This window comes from Sus scrofa, chromosome 8 (genome assembly GCF_000003025.6).
Source record: "Sus scrofa isolate TJ Tabasco breed Duroc chromosome 8, Sscrofa11.1, whole genome shotgun sequence".
NCBI lineage: Eukaryota > Metazoa > Chordata > Mammalia > Artiodactyla > Suidae > Sus > Sus scrofa.
Genome location: NC_010450.4, coordinates 21,235,870 through 21,261,045, shown reverse-complemented (window position 1 = coordinate 21,261,045; position 25,176 = coordinate 21,235,870).

The following is a 25,176-nucleotide window of genomic DNA, read 5'->3' as shown; positions in this document are numbered from 1 at the left end:
ACTTTCCCCTATTTTAATCCAACTTAGTTAAAACATAGTGTTCATCTATTAACTAGTTATATAGTAAACTTTAGAGTTAGGATTTTAATGAGGTTCATAGAAGTTAGCCATATCTTATCCAAAAAACCTAGCTGTGAGTTTTGTCTTTGATTTTAAAAGCTTTTTAGTGAACGCTAGTTTAATTAAGTTGGTTTGTATTTACTTACATTGTCTCCCTGCCATAACACTTTGAAGATAAGCACCAGTCTACAAAGTTTGTAAATGCTAAATTCTTGTGTTTTATGGCCTCTTCAAAATACTAAGTTTAGTTAAGATAGAGATCTTAAAACAGGATGTATAGCTGCTATACCATGTAATAGTTAACCAATGTACTTTTTAACACTGTAATGTAATCTGTAGTGAAAAACTGTCTATATAATCAACTACCATTGCCAAAGTTTGAGCAGTCCAGCGCCCTGAAAGACGGGACAAAGAGGCTGTCTCCGTAACTCCATACAGTCGCTGACGCCGCACCCCTCTCCTATCGGGATGTATACCCCCTGGCCGCCGGAGCTGGCCTCTGGCAACATGTTGCCTCTGCTTAGTCATGCTGGCTTTGCACCTTTCCTAAAAGAATATTGCCTATACCTGAAATATACAGGATAGACTGTTGTCAAGGTTCTGACCTTTAAGGGTCCATTCAAACAGAGATAAAAAGTTGCAGAATACAGAATAACATGGCTGGAGGTTTACAAGAACACTTACCCGGACAGCTGAAAGAACAAAGGATTCTTACACCAAGAAGTTTACAACTAACCACACCCCTACCTTTAAAAGTGCTTTGCTGAAACCCTTGCCTGGTTGCTTTAAGGGCACAAGTGCTTTGCTGAAACCCTTGCCTGGTTGCTTTAAGGGCACAAGCCACCTGTTTCTTTGCATATCCCTGAAATAAACCTTTCTTTGCTTCAAACACAGCTCCAGTTTGTTTGGCCTCACTGTGCTTCAGGCACAGGAACTTCCCTTCCTGCAATAACAGGAGTATAATATAGATGCAGTGCTAAAGAAGATTTTAAAAAAGGAAGAAATTACAATTGGGTTGCGGAATATTCCTAGCCTGTAAATACCATGGAAACAATGGCTGAGTCCATCTGATTCACCACTATAACTGATGTACCTATTACATGATAGATGCCTCTGAATGATGGTTACATTAATAGATAAAATAATTAAACTAATGCCACCGTATTTTGGAAGAATCTTGAAAAGCTGGATTTGCTCACCTGAAGAGCAATGGAAGCAGACAAGAGCTGAAAATTCTAGGCTAGTGAAACAGCAAAATCATCATAAAACAGAGTGTCCTATGTATGGAGCCCACAAAGGAAAATAAAGAGCAACCTGATACAGTCAGAGTGCAAAAATAATGAGAGAGGATACAAAGAGTCAGCTATAGTTTGTAAGCAGATCCAGAAGAGTTCATCCTTCATTTAACAGTCACTGGAAAAGAATATAATTTCCTTTTTTATAAAATGTAGTAGTAGTATAAAAACTTTTTGTTAAGGAAGATGAACATAGTGGAGGAACAAGGACAGACTGGCAAATCACTTGCAAACATTTCAAGTCAACAAATAAGTTTCAAGCAGCAATGCAGTAAGTACAGTTATAAACAAGAAGGGTGTTTAGCAACGAGTATCAATTACGGAGGTTATATTCACAAGCCCTTTATTCAATGATATGGAAATAGAAGAAAGTTGATAACACCTCATGTCCTTTGCAAATATACAACTCTAGAGTGCTCTGATAATTCCTAAGGATATACTTAAAGTGACTCATTATGCTAATACTTAAAATATCACTGAAATGTGTGGGCATTCCGTTGGTGTACCACATGATAGTAAAACTGGTAATATAGCACCTGGGTAATATTTTCTACTTCCAGGGAAAATGTGGGGGTTTCTGTGCAACAACAATAAATTGAGAGCTTTATTTATGAGTGTGAGTATGCTGTAAGTTTCAACAGGAGGAAGATGACTGTGTATACTGCCGTCTCTGCTATTCCATATGCTATATTAAGCCACATATGTAATGAGGAGTGGAACAATAATTAAATCACTGGAGTGACACTCTTCTCTCTGTAGCACTGCTTCTGTGGGCAAAATAGCAAGAAAAGTCTGTTCTGAGGCTTCAGGCAGAATTTTTTTTTTTCCCTCCAATATTATGATGTGCAGCATCCAGGACTATCATTTCACCTACTTTTTTTTTTCATAAATGAAAGATATTATCAAGGAACTATAACGTGTAGAACTAGAGGGTATACAACCTGAAGCAGCATCGTTCTCTGATTTTTAAAACGGCATCATAGACAGGCAGCTGAATTTTCATTTACAGAGACACTGTCACTGTGATTTGCTAAGGCTGTCAATATTAGGTTAAATACAGAATTCTTATCTCATTTTATTTTAATTTTTTAATTATTTTTGTCATACCAGCGGCATGTAGAAGTTCCCAAGGCCAGGGATCAAATCCATGCCACAGCTGCTGAGCCACAGCAGTGACAACGCCAGATCCTTAACCTGCTAAACCACACAGGAATTCCTCTATTTCATTTTAAATATATTGATATGAGCGTGTGTTTAAAAAAAAACAAAAAACAAAAAACAAAACTAGATTCTGAGAGGTAAACACAAAATCTCTAATGACAATTTCAGAATTTCCTTTAAAAATAAAAAAATATGTAAAAGGAAAACACATTCCAGCATTTATACTAAAATGAATATAACAATTAGACTGTCATTTTCACATGGTAGAATCATGCAGAAAAACACACAGAATTAGTGACCCTCAATTTTAAAACTATAACACAGAGAGAACAAATGACCATACTTTGAGGGAAAAAATAATATCTGTCAAGGAAAAACATGTTTTAAAAAATGAATCATTAGTAGGGAGTAGTTAGGATCCCATCTTGTCTCTTTTTTTCCTAAATCAATTACTTGTTACTGTTTTCTTCTTAAAGGCTTGCTCTAGCATCTTTTAGTGAGCCTGCACTTGACAGTCTGGTGCACACAAATGCTTGGGGTGCCTGACTCCTATGTGCATAATCTATTTTTATAATCAGAGCTGTTTTCTGCACAGATACATGATATCCACATGCCCCCAGTTACAAATACCTGCACATATATAAGAGCTTTTTAAAAAAGGAAAGAAACAAAATTTGCTTCTTTTTACTTTCTCCTTTTTTTTGCCATTAAAAACAAAAGAACACAACACAACATGGAGTTCCCTTCCTGGCTCCGCAATAAACGAACCCAAATAGGATCCCTAGTCAGATTGAGGATGCGGGTTCGATTCCTGGCCTGGCTCAGTGGGTTAAGGATCTGGTGTTGCAGTGAGCTATGGTGTAGGTTGCAGAAATAGCTTAGATCCCACATTGCTGTGGCTATGATGTAGGCCAGCAGTGGTGGCTTGATGCCCTAGCCTGGGAACTTTCATATGCCACAGGCGTGGCCCTAAAAAGCAAAAAAAGAAAAAACCCAACACTAGAAGCTTGACCTCATACTTCATTTATCTCTAGTCTTCTTTGCTTCTCTGTTTTGGCATGTTTTTCCTTTTTAGTAGAAGAAAAGAATACTGCACAGCTGTCCTAGAGGCGCTTTTTATTGTTGTTGTTTTTTTTTAAAAAAAAATCCCTTTTTCTACACTGATGGCAGCACTTATTAATCTTTTCCTCCTCTTGGTCTCAGTGGTTCTCTTTCTCTTCCCTGCTCACCAATGGAAACCTGTAGGTGGTAAAAATTATTTCTTTCTTCCAGGTGTCTGTGCTCCGTTGGGAATTAGTAAAAGTGCTGGGTTTTATGCTGATCTCCCCTGTGCAGAGGGGGGGAAAAATACATCAGTGGAACCGAGTTTGGCTCTGAAGAGCCAATATATATTGAAGCAGCTTTCAAATTCTAGGTCAGCAGTGAACAGCAGAGAAAGGCTTCTTTATAAAGAAGTCTTATATTCTGTGTAATTATTCTAAGTTTCAAGAAGGAGTTGCTGTCAAACCACTTGGTTAAAGTAGTTAGGTTTAATAAATTCGACTTCAGCAGTTGTGTATGGGTTTCTAAAGTTTTCCAGGCCTGTACCAATTGTCCAGGCAGTTGTCTTTTTTGAATAACACCCATATGGTAAAAGCTGGCCACGGAGGCAATTCCTACCTCACAGTGAGAGTGTCTCTGCTTCTCTAATTCTGGCTGTAAAGTCACCATCCCCATGGACAGGTTAATGGACATGGTAGACTTGTTTATCTTGCTAAGCTTTGGGGGAGTGTACATTTTATTCATGCCTAGAAGGAGAAAACATTAGTGGATGGTATTTTTGAGGAGTGGCTATAGAATAGAGGGAGAGAAACAAGGAATGTGTGTGAACAGAAATTGATTTAGCCCTGTTCCAGCACTTACTAAGTGTGAACATGTTAAATATTAATGGTTTTCAAATGCAGTGTCCTTATCTATATATGAGGAAACTAGTCTTGCATCCTGAGATATTTGTGCAGATTAAATATCATAATACATGTAAAAGACTTATGCTACTGGAACATAATAAAAACACTCAATATGCAATACTCTCTATTATCATCTTTCCATAATTATGATTATCATGAGTAGAATCCCTTAGAATACCAGGACATTTTAAAAATTATGGTTATCTTGTTTTAGATGATATTTATTGATAAAACTTAGAACATGCAAAGATAAATAACTGGAAAAAGATCACACATTTAATTGGTGGAAAAGTTAAGACCAAAATCTCGGGGCCCCTCTTTTCTTTGGTGATCTGAATGTGTTACCGAACACAAGTTCTAGTCCCCAGTATACAATGAGGCCAAACAAACTGAAACATCAGAGTTAGGAGCAGAGAAAGGATGCATGGTTCAAGCCCCAAAGAACCCTAAACTCCCTTGAAGGGTTTCAGTACAGAATTTTTAAAGGCAAGGTGAGGGAAGGGTGTGTTTGGTTGCAAAGTTCTTGGTATAGGAATCTTTTGTTCTTGCAGCTGTCCACAAAGTTCAGAAATTCAGGTCAAATGTTTCTGTAAACCTCCAACAAAACAAATGTTACTCTCTATTCTTCAACTTTTTACCTCTATATGAATGGAAAAGTGCTATAGTCTTATAGGTCAGAGCCTTGAGGATGGACTATCCTGCATATTTCAGGCTATAGGCAACATACTTAACTGGAAGCAAAAGCAACAAATTACAAAAGTTAAAGAAACAGATCTACTAGGAGTCAGATGTGTTCTTCCCTATTATTGGTGAAGAATTTAAATAAAACAATGCTATCTCATGCACTGTATTAAGCCTAAGTCAATCAATCAGTAAATAATCATTATTCCATTGATTTAATGACCCATTCATCCTGACAAAATGACTATGGTACTAATCACTTTGTTGCAATATTCAAGTAAATTAATTACTATGAAGGTTAAAGATGGTTCAAAGTCACAGAGTACAGTAATCAAGTAGCCAGTTCAGTCAAGTCTGATTATGAATTTTGTACTCTAATTTTGTATTGACACACAAATCAACATGGTAAAAAATGGAGACTGACCTTTAAGTACTTACTTTGAAGACAACTAGTTAAACTCAACCAAAAAAAAAAAAAAAAAAAAAAAACCTATCAATTAGTAACCCACTGATTTCTAAATAACCCATTGGTTAAAAAAACTCACTAATGTTCTCCTCTTAATTTGTTGTGTGTATATTCATTTGGCTGTATGTGACCATGTATATGTGTGCAAAAGTAAGCATGCCTTCTATCTCCTTGACACAGATGCATCTATATGAAATATAATGTCTTCTAAGAATAAGTGAAATAATTCTACCTGACATATCTGGGGAAAGGCATTGCTGGTTGATGACCAATCATATGTAATCACAGGGTATATTCTCTATGACTTTACCCTTGCCACATCTCTTAAGAGCTTATGAAACTTATTTAGGAATAAATGCCAAATTCAAGTATTCTCTAAATTTCTTTTTTAATGCCCAAGTTAAAAGATCAGGTAGACAACTAAACAAATAAACTCTGTGGTTTTCTACCTTTTGGCAGGATGTGTATTGAAAGCAAGAAACCGTCATGTGCTTTAAAACTGCCTTCCCATTATCAGTAAAAAATCATAAATGTTGCATCTCCATCTCTATAATCCCACAGTTTATATGCTTTTTCCTACACCACTCTGCCTCTCACGTTCTCCTGGAAAACTGTAACAACAGCCAAAAAGACCTTGGGGACACTGACTATGTGGAAATAGGGCCCTGGGACTTCCAAGTTCATCCTGCATGCAATGTATATAAACAGTATGATGATCAGATAACTGAAATACAGACAAGGTTCCCAGAGTAACCCATTTCCATTCTCATTACCCATAACTAAACTAACTGAACATCCCTTTCTGCACCTCTGAACAGGCTTTCTGAGTGTCCCTGAACAGTGTACAATTTTCAGTCTAATTTAAAAATGTCACAGAGAAAAAAGAATACAAAGTCTCAATTTACCTTCCTAACCGTCTAAATTAGGGACAGGATCTTCCAGCTCATCAACCCCAATCTCTCCCAGGCTTTCACCTCCCACCTAAACACCCCACAAAAAATATTTCCAGACTACGATGATCCTTTTTGAGAACATCGTTGGTTTAAAGAGGACACTGTACAGGCATGGAGTAGGAAAGCCTACATTTCAAGAGAATTATGCTCATTTCTTTTCATTGTTTCAGTAGAGGTAAATTACTTTATGTTCCTAATAGATACTTTCAAGTAGTTTTTCTTTAAAAAAAAAAAACTATTAACCCCTATTAATGTATTAATTGTGGAGTTACTGTATGATGATGAACACCATGGGACTTTAGAGTGAATTAACCCTACTGTCATATTTTGGCTTCATCACTCTATGGCTGAGTTTCCTTTATTCAGTCCTACTAAAAGTGCTTCCCTCACAGTCTTAGTTCATTTCGATCACTCAAATAATCAACAAATTATCAACAAATTATTTATTACGTGCCAATGGTCAGCCTCTGTCCATACAGAACATAGTAATTTAGTACAAAGATTAATTCAACATATATATGCAGTACTTAATGTAATATCTATTCCCTCACAGGCTCTCATCAGTAATTACTAAACTTATTATACTGAGAGTCAATTTAGGTACTACTTTGCTTGGCTCTGTTATCTCTCTAATTATCAAATTGAGCTTATCTAAATGTTTTTATGCTTGTTTTATAGATTGGAAAACTGAAGTTCAGAGAAATTACTTCACCATAGTTATGCAAAAAGAAATAGTGGAGTCAGGCTTCAAACTCAGGTCTGTTTAACCTCATACAAGTTATAACACAATTCGATTCATCCAAAAAGAAAGTACTGGAAGGTACTTGTAGGAAAACAGGATAAACTTCATATTTAGTCAAAGCAAACATATTTGCTTCTCTTCGATGAATACAATCTACTTGAACTTCTTTAGGTCCTGATTATATAAATGAATATGTTTAATCTGTGATGGTTACCATATTATTTTACCCATAAATATATAAAAATATAATAAATACTAGCTGGCAATTTTATTGATGCCTATGAATACCTAATTATTATATACAGTATGTATAATAGACATATAATATATATGAATACTGTGCATATTATTTGTGAAGTAACCAATGTTATGCAAATATGTATGATTAAAACATTAAAATAAAATGTGTAAATTTTAAAACTCTTAAACATTTGTAAACAATTTAAATATAACTGTCCAATGAAACAATATGATAAACATCACCAGTTAAATGAATCCTTAAACCCTGGCAAGACTTTAAAGAGTTTGATTTACAAAACATAGTATTTTTCAGTGCCATTTTACTGGGCAGGCTGTACCTAGCCAATTAGCCAACTAGCCATCATCCTATAATACCAATTAAATTATATATATATATTTATTTAGTATGTCTCATTATATAAAGTAACATAATACATCGTTGACTTCATGGATGTTTTTGCTTAGACTATTTTAATTATGGCCTTGGTCGTAATATTTCAATTAAAAAATAATGTATTTAGACAGACACTTCATTTCCCTACTACCCAAATTACTCATCTTTCTTCATCTGGCCCCATATTTGGTTTCACTTTGGGTTACTATGTGAGAAGTGCCCCACTTTTTCTTAAAGCCAACTCACCTCTTATGCTCTGTATCTCATTCAATCTAATTACAAATCTGGAAGATTCAACTTCTATAATTATACTGGCTTTTCTATCATTCTCTCTTTCTACAGGATCTTCTAATTGCAATACCCACTTTCTTATTTCCTAATTTGATAAAACAAAGTCATCTTTAACTTAAAGTTTCCAGATTTAGCAAATAAAAAAGAGCAATAAATAGAGCAATAAATAAATATAGAGCAAGAAATTCAATAAATGAATAACAGATCATATATACTTTTTGAAGTGTAAGCATGATCCATAATTATTCTTAAAAGAATTGTTTATTTGAAATTTAAACATAACCTTGTTATCCCGTACTTTACTGAGTAATCATGCTAATTGCCATTCACAGTGCTTAGCACAAGTTTAGTGCAGCTGGTTTTTCATTTTCGCTCCAGGCCAACACTCTTAATTAATACTCGTCCGTGTCCTCTTCTCCTCCCCAACCTCTCCCTCACTCCATCTCCTGTCTCCCTCTGCGACCCCAGCTGACATGTAATTTCCAACACCTGTAAGTAAATAAGAAACCTTTTTCTTTTTTTCAAATTTTCCTGACGGTTATTGCTGAACGGTGTCTTATCATCACAAGAAGAAACACAAGGGCTGATCCAACCACCACACAGGTTTATCAATAGGCTAAGTAATCTCCACGCCTTCACATTTCCTCTGCAAACTCCTCCAAACAGACCTCATTCTCAAATATTCCAATGGAACAGTTTTTCTCAATTTCCCACCAATTACATGAATGCGGCCAAATCCAGCTGTCACCTTTCTGTTCAGACTTTACCCTTTGCGTAGCATTCGATACAACATGCCACACTCTCTTCCACGACACATTCTGTTGTCTGAACTTTGCAGCAACACACTCTCCCGTTTTTCATTTGTTTTACCCATTGTATTGACTTTGATTGTCCAGCTTCACTGCAGTTTCCTTTCCCCTATCCAGCATCTATTTTTGGAGAACACTCACATGGGACTTTGTTCTTGGTGCCCCTTTTATCTTCGTGAATAAAATCTCTTTAAGTCAGATTGAAAATTCTGTTCAAAAGTGTAGCACTTAAAGTCAGTTAGATGCCAATGAGTCCAAAAGCGGAATTTCGAGCCCTAACCTTGCCTATAGTTCCAGACCCCAGCACTCCTAGCTGAAATATAAAGTGGAATAATTCCTGGACTCATGGTGCTTAAAAGTTAATTGAAAAGATATATACTTTAAGTTAAATTTTAAAAAGTAACTATACGCAATAAACAAGCAAGAACAAATGAACATAGGGAAGTAAAAACAAAATTAGTAAAGCTGAGAACCTGTATGAGTATTTAGAGCTCAAAGTACCACTTGGAATGAAACGAGGAGGCAACTGGGTAAAATCCTAGTACCACATATTCAAGAAGGGTTCTGGAAGAGGTGTCACTTGTTCTTTATTTCTTTACTAATTATGAGAAGTCCCAATGTAATACTTAGATAATAACTATACATTCAAAATATATATACATTTATATAAAACTGAAAACATAAACTTTGAACTCCATGGGTCAAAGAGCAGAGTTAATTAAGAAGGACTAAATTCACAATAGTTATAAGATAGACATTCCTGAATGCTTACTATATGCTAGTCAACGTGCTAAGTGTTTTACTTTATTACTCTGTCTTGAAATAAGGGAACTATTAATGTGACATTTTTACAAATGAGTAAAGTGAAATTCAGAAGAGCTAAGCAAATCGTTAAAACATCTAGACGCTAGAGGGGAATGGGGTTAGGATTTAAAAGCAGATAGCCTTGCTCATGGGACTATCCTCAGACCCAAAACACTGGAAAGAGTTTGCTTTTCAGTAGCCTAAGTATTGATATATTACAGCAAACTGAAAATGGCATGCAAAAAAGTTTCTCAAATCCACTCGAATATGGCTTTAGGCAAAGTTCCTAAACTGTGTTCCCTTCAGATTTGAATAAGCATTCCAGGCAGAAAGGTCTTATCATCAAATGCATTTGTTAAATAGCCTATCATTTTCCCCCTTTCGGGGACTCGGTCTATTGCATATTTCAAGTTTTGAAAAGTTCTTTTTAAAAAGTATTGAGTAATTACCCATTTCTCAAGCCAATACTAGCAATCAGATTTGCTTTTAAATTGTGGCTCCAAAATTAGAAACAGACTCAAAAGAAGAATAGGAATGACATTCTAAAATAAATCAATGTACTAAAATCCATAATTTCCTTTAAAATAATATCAATAGTAACATAATAACAATAACCAAAAATACAGGGATTATATACACTTGGTAACTGTCATTTGAGAGGGTATTATGTGATCCAAGGCCTTGCCTCTCAACATGTGCCTGGATAAACAGCAGCATTCTCCTCACTGAGATGCCTATTAAAAATAAAGACCATCAAGCTTCATCCCAGACAGCTAGAATTTGAGTCTACTGTTTAAGATGATGTGTAAGTGATGCTAATGCTCATTCCTATTTTGGAAGCACTGACTAAAGGAGATCTTTCTTAGGTTGGAAATGAACAGAAATCACCTGGAGAACCGTGTGAAAATGTGTGCTTCTGGGTTCTACCTTCAGAGGATTTTAATTATGTCTGGGCAAGACAAAGACATTACCATTTTCAATGAGTGGCCCGGATGAGTCCAAAGAATTTGCTGGCCAGGGAACCCTCTGACACTGCACCAGGGTTAAGGCTTCATTTGCCTTGGCTATGTAAAGAGGGACAGGTTCAGGTGTCCTGAATTCTTGGGTATCACGTTACATGATGCCATCGTCCTTGGAAAGAAGGGTTTTCTCAGTTTCGTTCTCCCAAGCTGCCCATGAGCCCCTTCATCCAGTCTCATGGTTTTAATGACTATCTATGCCAATGCCTCCCAGACCCCTGCTTAGAGGACTCCTCTCGCTTCAGCTTGCTCCATCCAAACACCTGTGAAACAACTCTCATTAGTGCTTTATGGGCCCCACGAGCTCACTGTCCTCACTGTACTTTGTCTTTTTCTGAAGGCACTACTCTCAGTAACGCACGTGTGAAACTGGAGAGTTATCACAGACCTGTACCCTCCAAGGCTGCACACCCTTCCCCACAGAATCACCCAGTTGTGCTGATCTGACTTTTTAACTCTTTCTCAAATTCATTTCTTTCTTTCCATTTCAACTTTCATTGCTTAGGCTTAGACCCCAAATCAATTCTCCCCTGGATAACTACACAATCCTTCTAAGAGGTTCCCCAAACTCTAATCTCATTATCTTTGAATTCATCCCGAAAATAGCCAGACAGCAATAAATATTCAAATTCCACCATCCCTTTTCTCACATAAAACTCTTTTAAGCTTATCATTGTCCTGAAGCTTCAACCTAAAGCGTCCACACAGGGCACACCCAGTCTTTATAAACTGGCATTACCAATCATTTTTACCCCTCAAGCCTTCCCGCTTTATCCGAATCAGTACCAAATACCTTGTGGTGCGTGTTTGGGTTTTTTGGCATACATAAGGTTTTTTTGTCCTGTATTGCCTCTGCTCACACTCTTTTCAACCTTAAAACCTCCCTTTTACACATTTGCTTATTTTGTCTTTTTCTTTAAGAGTCAAATGTGAATAGCACTCCTTCATAAATCTTCTCCAACTTGGTTTGGAAACCCTGACCTTTGAATTTCCAGACGAAAATCACTCAAAGAGCTAAACAGTTACACTACAGATGGCAGCCAGGTTTTATCACTTGCCAGCTATGCAACCTATCACAATTTAATTCATAAGGCTAGCTGTGCAACCTTCATAAAAATTTTTAACTAATCTTATCTGTGCTTTAGTTTTCTTTTTATAGGATGTGAAGAAATTTGTATCGTCAGCATAGATTTACTGTGAGGATTCAGTGTTACAGTGAAAAAAAGGTGCAGTTAGGAGGTCCTCTCGTGGCCTAAAGTACACAATAAATACAATTCGGTGCTATTTATCGTATTATCATTATTATTTTCATGAAATCATCTTTTGGGTTGTGTATCTCCAGCCTTCTTTATGCCCAGAAACCTCTCTCTCCTTGTCCTCACTCTCTTTTCCTCTTTCTCTTCCCATATTTAGTTCAGTCTGTATACTTAAAAAATGCTCAATAAAAGTGTGTGTAATTGACCTAAATAAGAATATTACCAAGCCCCCAAACAAAAACCATCAGTGCTGGCGATCAGAAGATTTTAGGAGATTAACAATAGATTTTAGGTAAATTTGAATCCTATTGATGACGGAATAAAAATAATTGAAGAGTGCTGACAGCCATATGACTATGATGTATTCAAAGTTCATTTTTCACGGCTGTAGGAGTAACAATTACATGATGTTTTTCAGTTAAAATGTATGTCAACTTACTTAATATTCACATTAACCCCAAAAAGTAGAAAGTTATCTCCTCAGGACAGACAACAAAACTGAATAATCTCATTTTGGCTAAGGAGCTTCTCCAAAACAAAGCTAACAAATAACAGAGTTAGAAATTCAGAGTTCCCATTGCGGCTCAGTGGAAACAAATCTGACTAGTATCCATGAGGACACAGGTTCGATCCCTGGCCTCCCTCAGTGGGTTAAGGATCTGGCATTGCTGTGAGCTGCTGTGTAGGTTGCAGACGCGGCTCGGATCCTGAGTTGCTGGGGCTATGGTGTAGGCTGGCATCTCTAGCTCCAATTCAACCCCTAACCTGGGAACCTCCGTATGCTGAGGGTTCGGCCCTAAAAAAAAAACAAAAAAGAACCCCCCAAAAAACAGATCTAGAAATTTTACTTCATCTCTGAATCTCAGGTTCTCGCACCTATGTCAGTCTTGCAGCCACTTTTCCCAATCCCAACTGTTAGTCAACTATATCTAAGTTCCATTTCTCAGAATTTTGATATAATAGATAGGTAACTTGGCTAATTCTGTTATAGCCAAGCTGACTCAGTGACTACATTCCATGGATTTGTGAGTATATTCTCATACCCCAAATAAAAACATAAAATGGGAACATTTCTAATGTGTCCCTTACACACCCCCCAAAACCCTGCACTTTTGAGTAGTTATTCCCAGTGCTACAAATCACATCATCGCTAAAGAGTATCTTCACAATTCACAATTCCCAGGTTATGAGTTATATCCCTAACATGAGAAAAACTTCAGAATTATATTCTTTTCTCACTGACCCGTAAAAATTCCATGCATGCAAAAATCACAGAGGAAAACAAAATAAATGTCATCTTCATTTTTCTGAAGGGTTTTGGAAATACCAATTTTTCACCAGTTACTGGGTTAAAAAGCATAAAAGACAGGAAATCCCTGGAAATGTAAGGCAGATTTTCTACCAGATCAACCATGATTCATTAAATCCTGCACATGTACTGCTTGATCTCCAGGCACATTGCCTTCCTAATTCTCACTTTTCTGGGTACATAGAAAGTAACCAAAGGCAAAGATGTGCAGAATGACTGCCCCCAGGAAAACTCAGCACAACCTCATTACCCATATTAGACACAGAAAATTTGACCAGGAAAATTTCACGAGACCAAAATGCCTCTTCTCATACGTGTACAATGTTTCAGAGAGAGCTTAGACCATAACCCCCCAAACACTGCACTACGTACAAAAGGAAGGATTAAATGTAGGGATTAAGACAGGCTCTCCCAGCGAGGAGGTTACGATTTGCAGCTATCAAAGTAAGGCCAAAAACACTCAATGTTACCCAACCTGAGTCAGTGAGGTCAAGTGACCACTGTGAGTCCAAAGATCTCCAGGAAATTCTCAATTACATTTACTCGTAAAGTCATTTAATACATGATGGAGGAAGAGGTTTGCTTGGCATTCTAGGTGTAGGGTCAGAGATGTATTTTAGACTTTGTGGCTTTTCACTTAAGAGTTCAGGTAGTTCTTTTCTTGAAGAGTCTTAATTCCATTCAGCCTTTAATACAAAGTAGCATCTTCAGATTAAGATTCTTGAGTTACCCATTTGCCTAAATAATTCGAACCTTTAAATTTTGCATAACTTCGGAATTATTTTCCTTGAACTGGTTCTGCAGGCTTAGAAAGTCCAAGCGTAACTTCAAAAGACAAGTGTAGGGCCTGGTCGGTTTGACGCAATGAGGCTTAGAAGACAAATTCTTAGCTTGTGTGTGCTTAAATCAGGACATTAGGTATAATAATGCCCTCAGTTTGGGAATTTGGTTTTTGGTTTTGTAACCTCTAAACTCTGGATCTACATTTTCTGCTATGTATTCTGAGATATGTACTATATATCTGATGTGTCACTGTGTTTCCACCAAACATAAAAATAAAGCAGCCTTCACTTTCAAAGACATGTTCTCATCACAAAGACATGTTCTCATTTCAAACATGTTTTCATATTTCAAACAATAATGTCTCACATTGATTTCTTTCTGTAAAGTCAAGACATTTCCAGCGTTTGAGCATAACAAGTAAAATATATCAATTATTTTATCCATATTGTTCAGGACATGCAATGGAAATGTTTTTAATATTTTAGTAAACATAAATGCATTAGTCTGTTGGCATAATGTCAAGTATTAAACAAGGATTGTGAATATAATATGGATTATATTATATCACTGTCTTTCTGTCACTTTAATGACTCATTATGCAAAGAGAAAAGTCACTAATTATTTGTTTATCATTTTAGAATAATTCTAAGGTGACAGCTTCCAGTTTGTTCTTGAAATTTTTTTATACAGAAAAACTTTTTAAACTTTCATTGCCTATTAATGTCAGTAAATTATCATTAAATCACTTTTATTTTCTTTTCTGTCACATCGTATTAGAGGTTATGGTTAAAAGGAAAAAATTCAGCCATTTGTTCTATTCATCATTTATGCCTTCCTACCACAGCTACAGACTGACAACGTGTATTAGGCAGGGTCCTCCAGAGAAACAGAAGCAATAGAAGAATTTATACAAAGAAATTTACTATAAACTACTGGCTCACATAATTATGGAGCCTGGGAAGTCACATATCCACAAGCTGGAGACCAAAGAAAGCCAGTGGTATAGTTGGAAGGCCTTAGAGCCAGGGAGTGGATAGTGCAGACTCCAGGCAGAGGCTTTCAGACTGAGAACCAGAGGCACTAAGGGCAGCAGAAGACCAATGTTCCAGCTCAAGGGTCAGGCAGAGAGAGGGCAAATTCTCCTTTCTGCCACCTTCTTCAATGCAGGCCCCCCCATGGATAGAATGATGCTCTCCCACACTGGTGGGTAGACCATTTTACTCAGTCTATTGATTCAAATGCTAATCTCTTTCAGAAACTTCCTCAGAGACACATGCAGAAATAATGTTTAAACAAACATCTGGGCATCCTGTGATCCACTAAAATTGAAACATAAAATTAACTATCACAATATTCAAATTAACTTCTTGAAATGTAGTACAACTTTTCTTGCAGAATTTGTAAAATCAACTGTTAGTTTTGGAGTTGCTGATTTAAAAAAAAAAAAAATGTTCACGTGGGAGTTCCCACTGTGGCACAGTGGAAATGAATCCAACTAGTAGCATGAAGATGCAGGTTCAATCCCTGGCTAAGTGGGAAAAGGATCTGGCGTTGCCATGAGCTGTGGTGTAGGTCACAGACATGGCTCAGATCCTGCGTTGCTGTGGCTGTGGTGTAGACCGACAGCTGTAGCTCTGATTTGACCCCTAGCCTGGAAACTATGCTGCAGGTGCGGCCCAAAAAAGCAATAAATAAATAAATAAATAAATAAACAAACAAATAAATAAATTTAAATAAATAACCTTCAATTATATTAATAAAATATAATAAAATAGAAGGTCATCTAAAATAACTTTCTATTTTATCATATTACTGTATTTTTAGGAGCTAGATACACTATCATTCCAATGGTCATATACATATGTCAGGCCACTCAAGATGGCTGTTCTCTTGTTCTGTGTACATCCCCTGCCAGACCAGTGCTTGCTTAACCTACACCCTACACCCTACACGTATGACTGAATTTCCTACCTACTTGCCCCAGGCCTCAGCTAGTGACAGCTTATCAAAGGGCCTGTGAGGGGCGGAAGTGCTCCCTGCTGGTTTCTGTGGTAACTAACGAGCAAACCTGATGTAATTCCCCCTCTAACCAGCAATCTCTCTTGGGGGGGGGGGAAGAGGCAGGTGGGGGGGATGGACATGCCACCCCACACGGTGGGAAGTGCTCCAGAACCTTGCCTCAGACATTTAGGCTCCCCATCCATTAAACCATTCATACCTCTGTTGCTGACTCTGGGCTCTTTCTCTGGTATTGCAAGCACGGGGGTGTGCCCAATATCATAATAGGCTGATTAAATACAGAGAAAAACTCTGACCCAGAAGAGAACATGTGTGTTCGTGTTTTTGTATGTGAATGTTTTGTTTGGATGGGTTTCTGTCTATGAATCTGAAAAGTAACTATCAAGTAGTTTATAGGGATGTTTCATAACAATGCTGATGAGTTTCAGTCTTGACAGAGAGCAAACACTTGACAGAGAAAAGAAAAAGAGTTCAGTCTAATACTCAATTTCTTATTGACCTCTTTACTGAGACTGTCTACAGGATGAATAGAGTCTCATATGTATATCCCACTGGCACAGACATCGACTCTGCTATGTAATTAGTCACATGGACGTATGCATGATGGACAACATACAGAGGATTCAAGAATGATGGCTGAGGAACTAAAATGTCTTACTAGTAACTGCTAGAGAAAATGGAATTCAGAAATTGACAGACTGCCTCTTTAATAATGAAAATGATTTTGGACAGTGGGCTTCAAATGAAACTCAAAATATGGACCTCATTCAGCTACAAATAATGTCCAGTTTAATCATACATTATGGATTTTGCATGTATTGAAAATATTTAACAACCAACTTATGGTTGCTTAAACCTATTACTCCAATTTTCATGAAAGCTTTTCTGATTTTTCCAGAGTTCATTTTTAGTTTATAGGTAAGATAGCTATGGGGGGGGGGGGTAAAAAGAGAAAATTTATGATATCTTTATTCATTTTAGTAAGGTGGTTATTATCTTGAGGTAGCTTATGTCAAAAAATTACGCTTGTGCATCCCATTTACTTTGTATGACTTCTAGATCTTTGAAATACATCTGTGAGTTAGGAAAAGGCAAGGATTTAAGATCTTTGAAATATATCTGTGAGTTAGGAAAAAGCAAGGATTACCATCTCTACGTTACAGATAACACAGAAAGACAATCAGAGTTCCCATTAATTACCTAAATGTTTTAACACTGGGTTCTAAATGAAAAACTAAGTCTCTTCACTGAAGGATCTCTTACACTACATCAAGATGATTCAGATATATATTTGAATATATATATGCATATATAATATATATATTTAATGTGACCTTACAGTTCTCTATTTTGCACTTGACCTGCTATGAGAACATCATGCGATTGAAACTCAACTAATAGGGTGCTTTTTTTCCCAGAACTCTGAACTGTGAATGAGCGAGGAAAGGACAAATGGAAGACTTTTGAGTTTGTGGACTGTGTCAGTGTCCGATGGGATCCAGGAGGACCACTCCTGGAGGCATCAAAAAAGAGTTCTAAGAAGACTACTCCTGCGGATAAGGTGGTCCATACTCTCCAATGCTTATCTTAGGCCCTGAGCATTTTCTGAGCCTTGCTCCCTAGACTTCCAGTAACTTGACGAGGTAGAATATAAAACTCTAGTAAACTATACATCAGCTTAACTTAACAGGGGTTGATCTGTTTATCAGGTTACAAGATCCTGACCAGTGCACCAGGAGAGCACAAAAGTCACTACTTCAGCTGATGTAAGAACAACACATTGGGTTCCATTTTTGGAATTTCTACTCAGCCTCTGGTAAAAGTTCTCCAAGTAATACACATTCTTCTGATATTCCTTTCACTGTAAAAATGAAAGTACTTAGTTAAAGATCTCTAAGGTATTTCCCATATCCAACATTCTATAATTTTATGATTTCTTTGAAGACGATCTAGACTAGAGGAACGAGAAACAGATCAAGCTTCATAAATAATTTTACCCAACTCACAAGTCTGCTTGTCTCTTATAAGATTAAGGGGTTTTGTTTGTTTGTTTGTTTTTTATTTTCCCACTGTACAGCAAGGGGGTCAGGTTATTCTTACATGTATACATTGCAATTACAGTTTTTCCCCCACCCTTTCTTCTGTTGCAACATGAGTATCTAGACATAGTTCTCAGTGCTATTCAGCGGGATCTCCTTGTAAGTCTATTCTAAGTTGTGTCTGATAAGCCCAAGCTCCCGATCCCTCCCACTCCCTCCCCCTCCCATCAGGCAACCACAAGTCTCTTCTCCAAGTCCATGATTTTCTTTTCTGAGGAGATGTTCATTTATGCTGGATATTAGATTCCAGTTATAAGTGATATCATATGGTATTTGCCTTTGTCTTTCTGGCTCATTTCACTCAGTATGAGATTCTCTAGTTCCATCCATGTTGCTACAAATGGCATTATGTCATCCTTTTTTATGGCTGAGTAGTATTCCATTGTGTATATATACCACCTCTTCCGAATCCAATCATCTGTCGATGGACATTTGGATTGTTTCCATGCCCTGGCTATTGTGAATAGTGCTGCAATGAACATGCGGGTGCAAGTGTCTCTTTTAAGTAGAGCTTTGTCCGGATAGATGCCCAAGAGTGGGATTGCGAGGTCATATGGAAGTTCTATGTATAGATTTCTAAGGTATCTCCAAACTGTTCTCCATAGTGACTGTACCAGTTGACATTCCCACCAGCAGTGCAGGAGGGTTCCCTTTTCTCCACAGCCCAGATTAAGGGGTTTTTTATCCACTCAACCTGTCTATTAAAGGATAGAATAGGAGCTTCCACTGTGGCACAGTGGGTTAAGAATCCAACTGCAGTGGCTCAGGTCACTGTGGAGGTGCAGGTTCCATCCACAGCCCAGTGCAGTGGGTTAAAGGATCTGGCATTGCCGAAGCTGCTGCATACATCACAGCTGTGGCTCAGCTCCAATCCCTGTCCCAGGAACTTCCATATGCCGAGAGTGCTGCCATTAAAAAAAAAAAAAAGTAGAATAAACTCCTTCCTGAATAGACACCAGGCAATTTTTTATATGCCACGTTAGATATTCAAATAAAATTTGTCATTCATATCACCTTAAAAAAAGAACAAAAAAATTGAAAGCAGAAGTAGAGCTACAAGTGATCCAGGTATCAGGTTTAGAAAATACAATTTGTGTGTGTGTGCGTGTGTGTGTGTGTGTGTGTGTGTGTGTGTGTGTTTGTCTTTTTTAGGGCTACACCACAGCATATGGAGGATCCCAGGCTAGGGGTCTAATCGAAGCTATAGCTGCCACCCTACACCCACAGCCACAACAACACAGGATCCAAGCCACATCTACAACCTTCACCACAGCTCATGGCAACGCCGGATCCTTAACCCACTGAGCGAGGCCAGGGATCGAATCCGCAACCTCATGGTTCCTAGTCAGATTCGTTAACCACTGAGCCATGATGGGAACTCCTAGAAAATACAATTTTTTTTAAAAAGGTAATAAACATGTTCAAGAGAGTAAATTACAAGATGGAAACTCCACTAACTGTAACCTTTAAATAATTAAGTAAATGTAAGATCTAAAAGGAAAACAAAAATCTATAATTGAAAATAACTCAATACATGGTTTAGCCACAGCTTTAACAAAGCAGAATAAAACGTTAGTAACATGGCAGTTGGTCAGTAGAAAATAAGCAACATAAGAGTTAAGAGACAGAAAGAGGTGGAAAATATAATAAACATTTAGGATAAAGTAAGACGGCCTAAACCATATTTCAGTTGAGTCCCAAAAAGGGATGTTGAAAGAGAACAGGGAAAATATAATAGACGAGAATTTTCAAAATTTTGCAAATTAAGGATTCAAGAAGTAAAGTAAAACACAAAAAGGGTTTTTTCTTTTCTTTTCTTTTTTTGTAAAATGGCTGACAACCCATGACTAAGATAAAATATTAAAAACACACACTAATTTCCTTAAAAAGAGAATTTTGCTACATGGTATTTAACTAAATTAGTTGAAAATTATATCCCCACAAAACCTACACACAGATGTTTATAAAAAGAAGCTTTACTAATAATTGCAAAAACTTGGAAGCAACCAAAATGGCTTTCAGTGAGTGAATGAATAAGTAATTTGTGGTGCATCCAGACCATAGAATAGTATTCGGCACTAATCATAAATGCTCTATCAAGCTATAAAAAGACAAGGAGGAATCTAAAATGCATATTGCAAAGTAAAAAAAGCCAGTCTGAAAAGGCTACATACTGTATGATTCTCACTATATGACATCCTGGAAAAGGCAAAACTGCGGAGACGGTAACAAGATCAGTGGTTGCCAGGAGGTAGGGAAGAGGGAAGTAGGAACAGTTAGAGCACAAAGGATTTGTAGGGCAGTGAAACTATTCTGTATGTTACTGTGATGATAGATACATGCCATTGTATGTTAAAAAAAAAAAAAAAGAGAGAATCTGATTTCTCAACAGAAACAGTGAAATCCAGAAAGCAATTGCATGAAATTTTTAAAGTGCTGGTAAAAAAATTGCCAAGATAGAAATCTTTCTAGGGAAAACAATATATAGAATGATGGCAAAGCAAAGGTGATCCTAGATGAATGAAAATCTGATATGATTTGTCACCAGCAGATCTACCCAAACAGAATTACTTAAGGATCTCTCCAATAGAAGGAAATGACTACAGGTAGAAACATGAAAATGAAAGAAAAGAGAAAAAGCAAAAATAAAAGGTTAATTTGTAGACAAATAGAACTGAATACTGACTATAAAAATGATAAAAATATCTTTAAAATGAAATAAAATATATGTGAGATTAAAATGATGAATACAATAAAAGGCAGGAGAGGTGAAAACAGTTAAGTATTGTACGTTCTTAGAATTATCTACGAAGTGGTAAAGTATTATCTTTATCTTATATTAGGACAAAATATACCAAGGATACATGTGGCCGTCTTCAGGCTAACCCCTAAAACCAATAATCAAATGATGTAAGCCTAACAAGCTAGTCAGGAGGAATAATGAAATAACAGCCACAAATAAAACCTCAAGTAAATGATCCAAAACAAGATGAGAGTAAGGGATAATAATGTATATAAAACAGAAAACAAAAGAAAGGTGGTAGTTCGAAACCCGATACATCAGTGATTACACTGAAAGTAAGTGGACTATCATCATTAATTGAAAAGGTCGTCAAGCATGATTAAAAAGAAATGTTCCGGAGTTCCCGTCGTGGCGCAGTGGTTAACGAATCCGACTAGGAACCATGAGGTGCGGGTCGGTCCCTGCCTTGCTCAGTGGGTAACGATCGGCGTGCGTGAGCTGTGGTGTAGGTGCAGACGCGGCTCGGATCCCGCGTTGCTGTGGCTCTGGCGTAGGCGGGGCTACAGCTCCGATTGGACCCTAGCTGGAACCTCCATATGCCGCGGAGCGGTCAAGAAATGGCAACAACAACAACAAAAAGACAAAAGACAAAAAAAAAAATGTTTAAGAAATGTTCCTTGGGAGTTCCCATCTTGTGGCTCAGCAGAAAGGAATCTGACCCGTAACCATGAGGATTCGGGTTCGATCCCTGGCCTCGCTCAGTAGTTTAAGGATCTGGTGTTGCCTTGAGCTGTGGTGTGGGTCACAGACGTGGTTTGGATCTGACGTTGCTGTGGCTGTGACACAGGCCAGTGGCTGCAGCTCTGATTTGACCCCTAATCTGGGAACTTCCATACGCCAAGAGTTGGCCCTAAAAAGACAAAAAAAAAGTTCCTTACAAGAGTCACACTGGATAGGTGACAGAAAGGCCAAAGTAAAATGACTGGAAAAACAAAAAGGAAGCAGGAATATCAAAGAAGTGGAGTCAGATCCACTCAAGTGACCATGCTATTACCATGCTGTCTTGGGATCCTGAGACGGGCTAGTCCTAAATTTGGGGGAAGAGGGGTAGGAACTTATCTCATGTTCCCCACAGATGGGATGGAACTTCTATCCCACTGCCCCGGAGAACACGTCCAGCCTCTTAGAACTCACTACTCATCTTCCTTTGTCTGGTTGGACAAAGGAAATAACTTGCAAGGTCAGTCTCTCTGACTTTTCCAATGACACGGCAGCATGCAGTTCTGCCAAAGATAGTGAGGGCGAAGGTGGGGCAGAGAGTTGTGATTAGGAAGCACATTTGCCCACTGGTCCAAGCCTCAGTCTTTAATGAGTTTAATCCTTAATAAAATCCACACATTTTATTCCTCACGACTAATCTGTCAATTGGTTCAAAGCTCTGGAGTGATTACTCACGACTCATCTGTCAATTGGTTCAAAGCTCTGGAGTGATTTAAGAGACAAATGATTCATCTCTAACCACACAATAAGTAGGGGTGAAAGTTCTCAAGGAAAATGTACCTATTTTTAATTTTTATTTCAGTTCCCCCAACATACACTCATGCACACAGAAAACATGCCTGCTCATTTATAAATGAAATAAGACTAAATTACTTCCAAGAACAAGGCTAATAGAAAAGAAAGGAAACTGTAGACAGCTTGAGCAAGCATCTATCAACTCTAGCAGGGTCTGTTCCCTGAAGTCTCTTGACATTCTTTAGGGAATCATTATAGGGAGGCCCTGGATTACAAGACAGCATGAAGGGATGTTAAGATTTGGTCGAGGCACAGCCTCTAACTGATTAACCGTCAGCAATTAAATACTAGTGAAAGATGAACAAATAGGGAGTTCCCATCATGGCTCAGCAGTAACGAACCCAACTAGTATCCAAGAGGATGCGGGCTCCATCCCTGGCCTCACTCAGTGGGTCAAGGATCCAGTGTTGCCCTGAGTTGTGGTGTGGTCAAAGAGGCGGTTTGGATCTTGAGTTGCTACGGCTTTGCTGTGGCTGTGGCATAGGCTAGCAGCTGTAGCTCTCATTCGACCCCTAGCCTGGGAACTTCCATATGCCATGGGTATGGTGCTAAAAAGACCAAAAAAAAAAAAAAAAAAAAAAAAAAAAAAAGATGAACAAATATATAAATCCTAGCTTCAGAACACTGGAGAGCCAGGGCTTTCTTGCTATATTCATTTTCAGTTGGTCTGAGATTAAATAAGAACATGGACAATAGTTTCTAGAAATTTCCTAAATTTTGACAAAGAGACAAAGTTTTCTTTTACTTTTTAAAATAAATCATACTTGATGGGAACCATTTATGATTTTATTAGTAGCACCACTTCTGACATCCTTTCTCCTGGTTTCTTCATATTTTTTTCTTATAATTGAGATTATCAATGTTAAATGATTCTTTAGACGCTGTCTGCCCCTCTTAATTACAGTTGCTCTTTTTTAATGTTTGGCTTTTAAAAATCTAATTACTTATTATTAACGATCACTCACATTTAATAATGTATACAAAATTACCTTTATGCTTTTACTTTCTGATACCTTAGACTTAATGATATGCAACTGTTTGATATTCCCTTTCACAGAGATGTGTCACTGCTCTGATTTAGAGCTATTTTGAACAAGCTTTCATCTTTCAGCAATTAAATGATCTAAGTCATGTGTAGCCTGCTGTATTTTTCTTTATTATTTACTCTTCCTCCTATTTAATGTCATCTGTTGAAATCTCTGCTGCTTTTTAAAACCCCTGCTCTTTGTTTTACAATATTCAAGTCAACCTTAGAATATTTAACTCCCACACCCTAAGCATTGTTTTACATCTTACCTGAAAAAAAACTTTAATAATTATTTCATAGCCTGCTTTGAAAGCCTTAACATTATATAAGTATACTTTAGAAAATATGAGCTGAAAAAGACCTAAGAAGAAAAGCTGTTTTAAACCACACCTTCCCAAAATCCTTAATTTATGAATAAGAAAGCTGAACCACATAGAAGTGGTTCACACAGACTTTAGTATCTAAGGTCATGATCAGAATTTAGGTGTTCTGCATACCAGGCTGGTACTATTTTCATTGTAACATGTTATTTCTTGTACTAACCCATTGATTGAACCTTTAAAGAATATTGACAGTTTCTTACCAGCTGACCGTATGTGTAACTGGGTCACCATGTTGTACAGTAGAAAAAAAAAGTGTATTGGGGAAATACCTATTAAAAAAATAATAATAACAAAAAAATAAAAAATTTAAAAAAATAAAATTCATAGCTTCATTAACCAGAATAGTCTAGACATTTCCTTATGACATTATGTGTGAATATATGTGAATGCATATATACACTACATACATATATCACCTCCTTTCCTTATCAAACATAATGAAACAAAATAATCCAGGTTTGTTATTTTTTATGAATAAAATGCTATAGGTAATGAAGGTATCAATAAACATGAATTACCATGACACAGGTCCAAGGAGAAGAATCAGGCTGAATTTTTGCTGATTCCAGGAATGGGAACAGAAAGTTTAATAATTACTTCTCCCCCCCCCAAAAGGAATTTATAGTTCTTCTAAACATAAAACATAAGGAAAATTCCAGTGAATGGACTTATTCATATTTGCCAACTCAATATTATTTTTTACTCATCTGGTGCTTGATGAAGGAAACAGCAACGCATTCTAATACTGATTCTGGCTTTAGAGTCAAATGGGAGACAGTACAACTAATCTAAAATTCAGTATGCCTTGAACGCAACAAATGAGCCAAAAGATGGTGAGAGATGAAGCTGTACGAGTGGACAAGTACAAGAACAGGAAGCAATTACACAGATTATGAATGTGACCCTGAGTAAAAATGTTATAAACTGAAAGATTTTATACCGAAACAACATCACCCCTTTATTATCCTCTGAAAATGGAAATCTTTGCAATTAATCTTTCTAACGTAGTTCTGATCATGGCTGTCTTCTATCTAAAATCTTCAATGATCCCCCATCATCTGCAGCAGCAATTTAATATTGTATTCATTCATTATATCCTACAACTTTTGATTTAGACATTA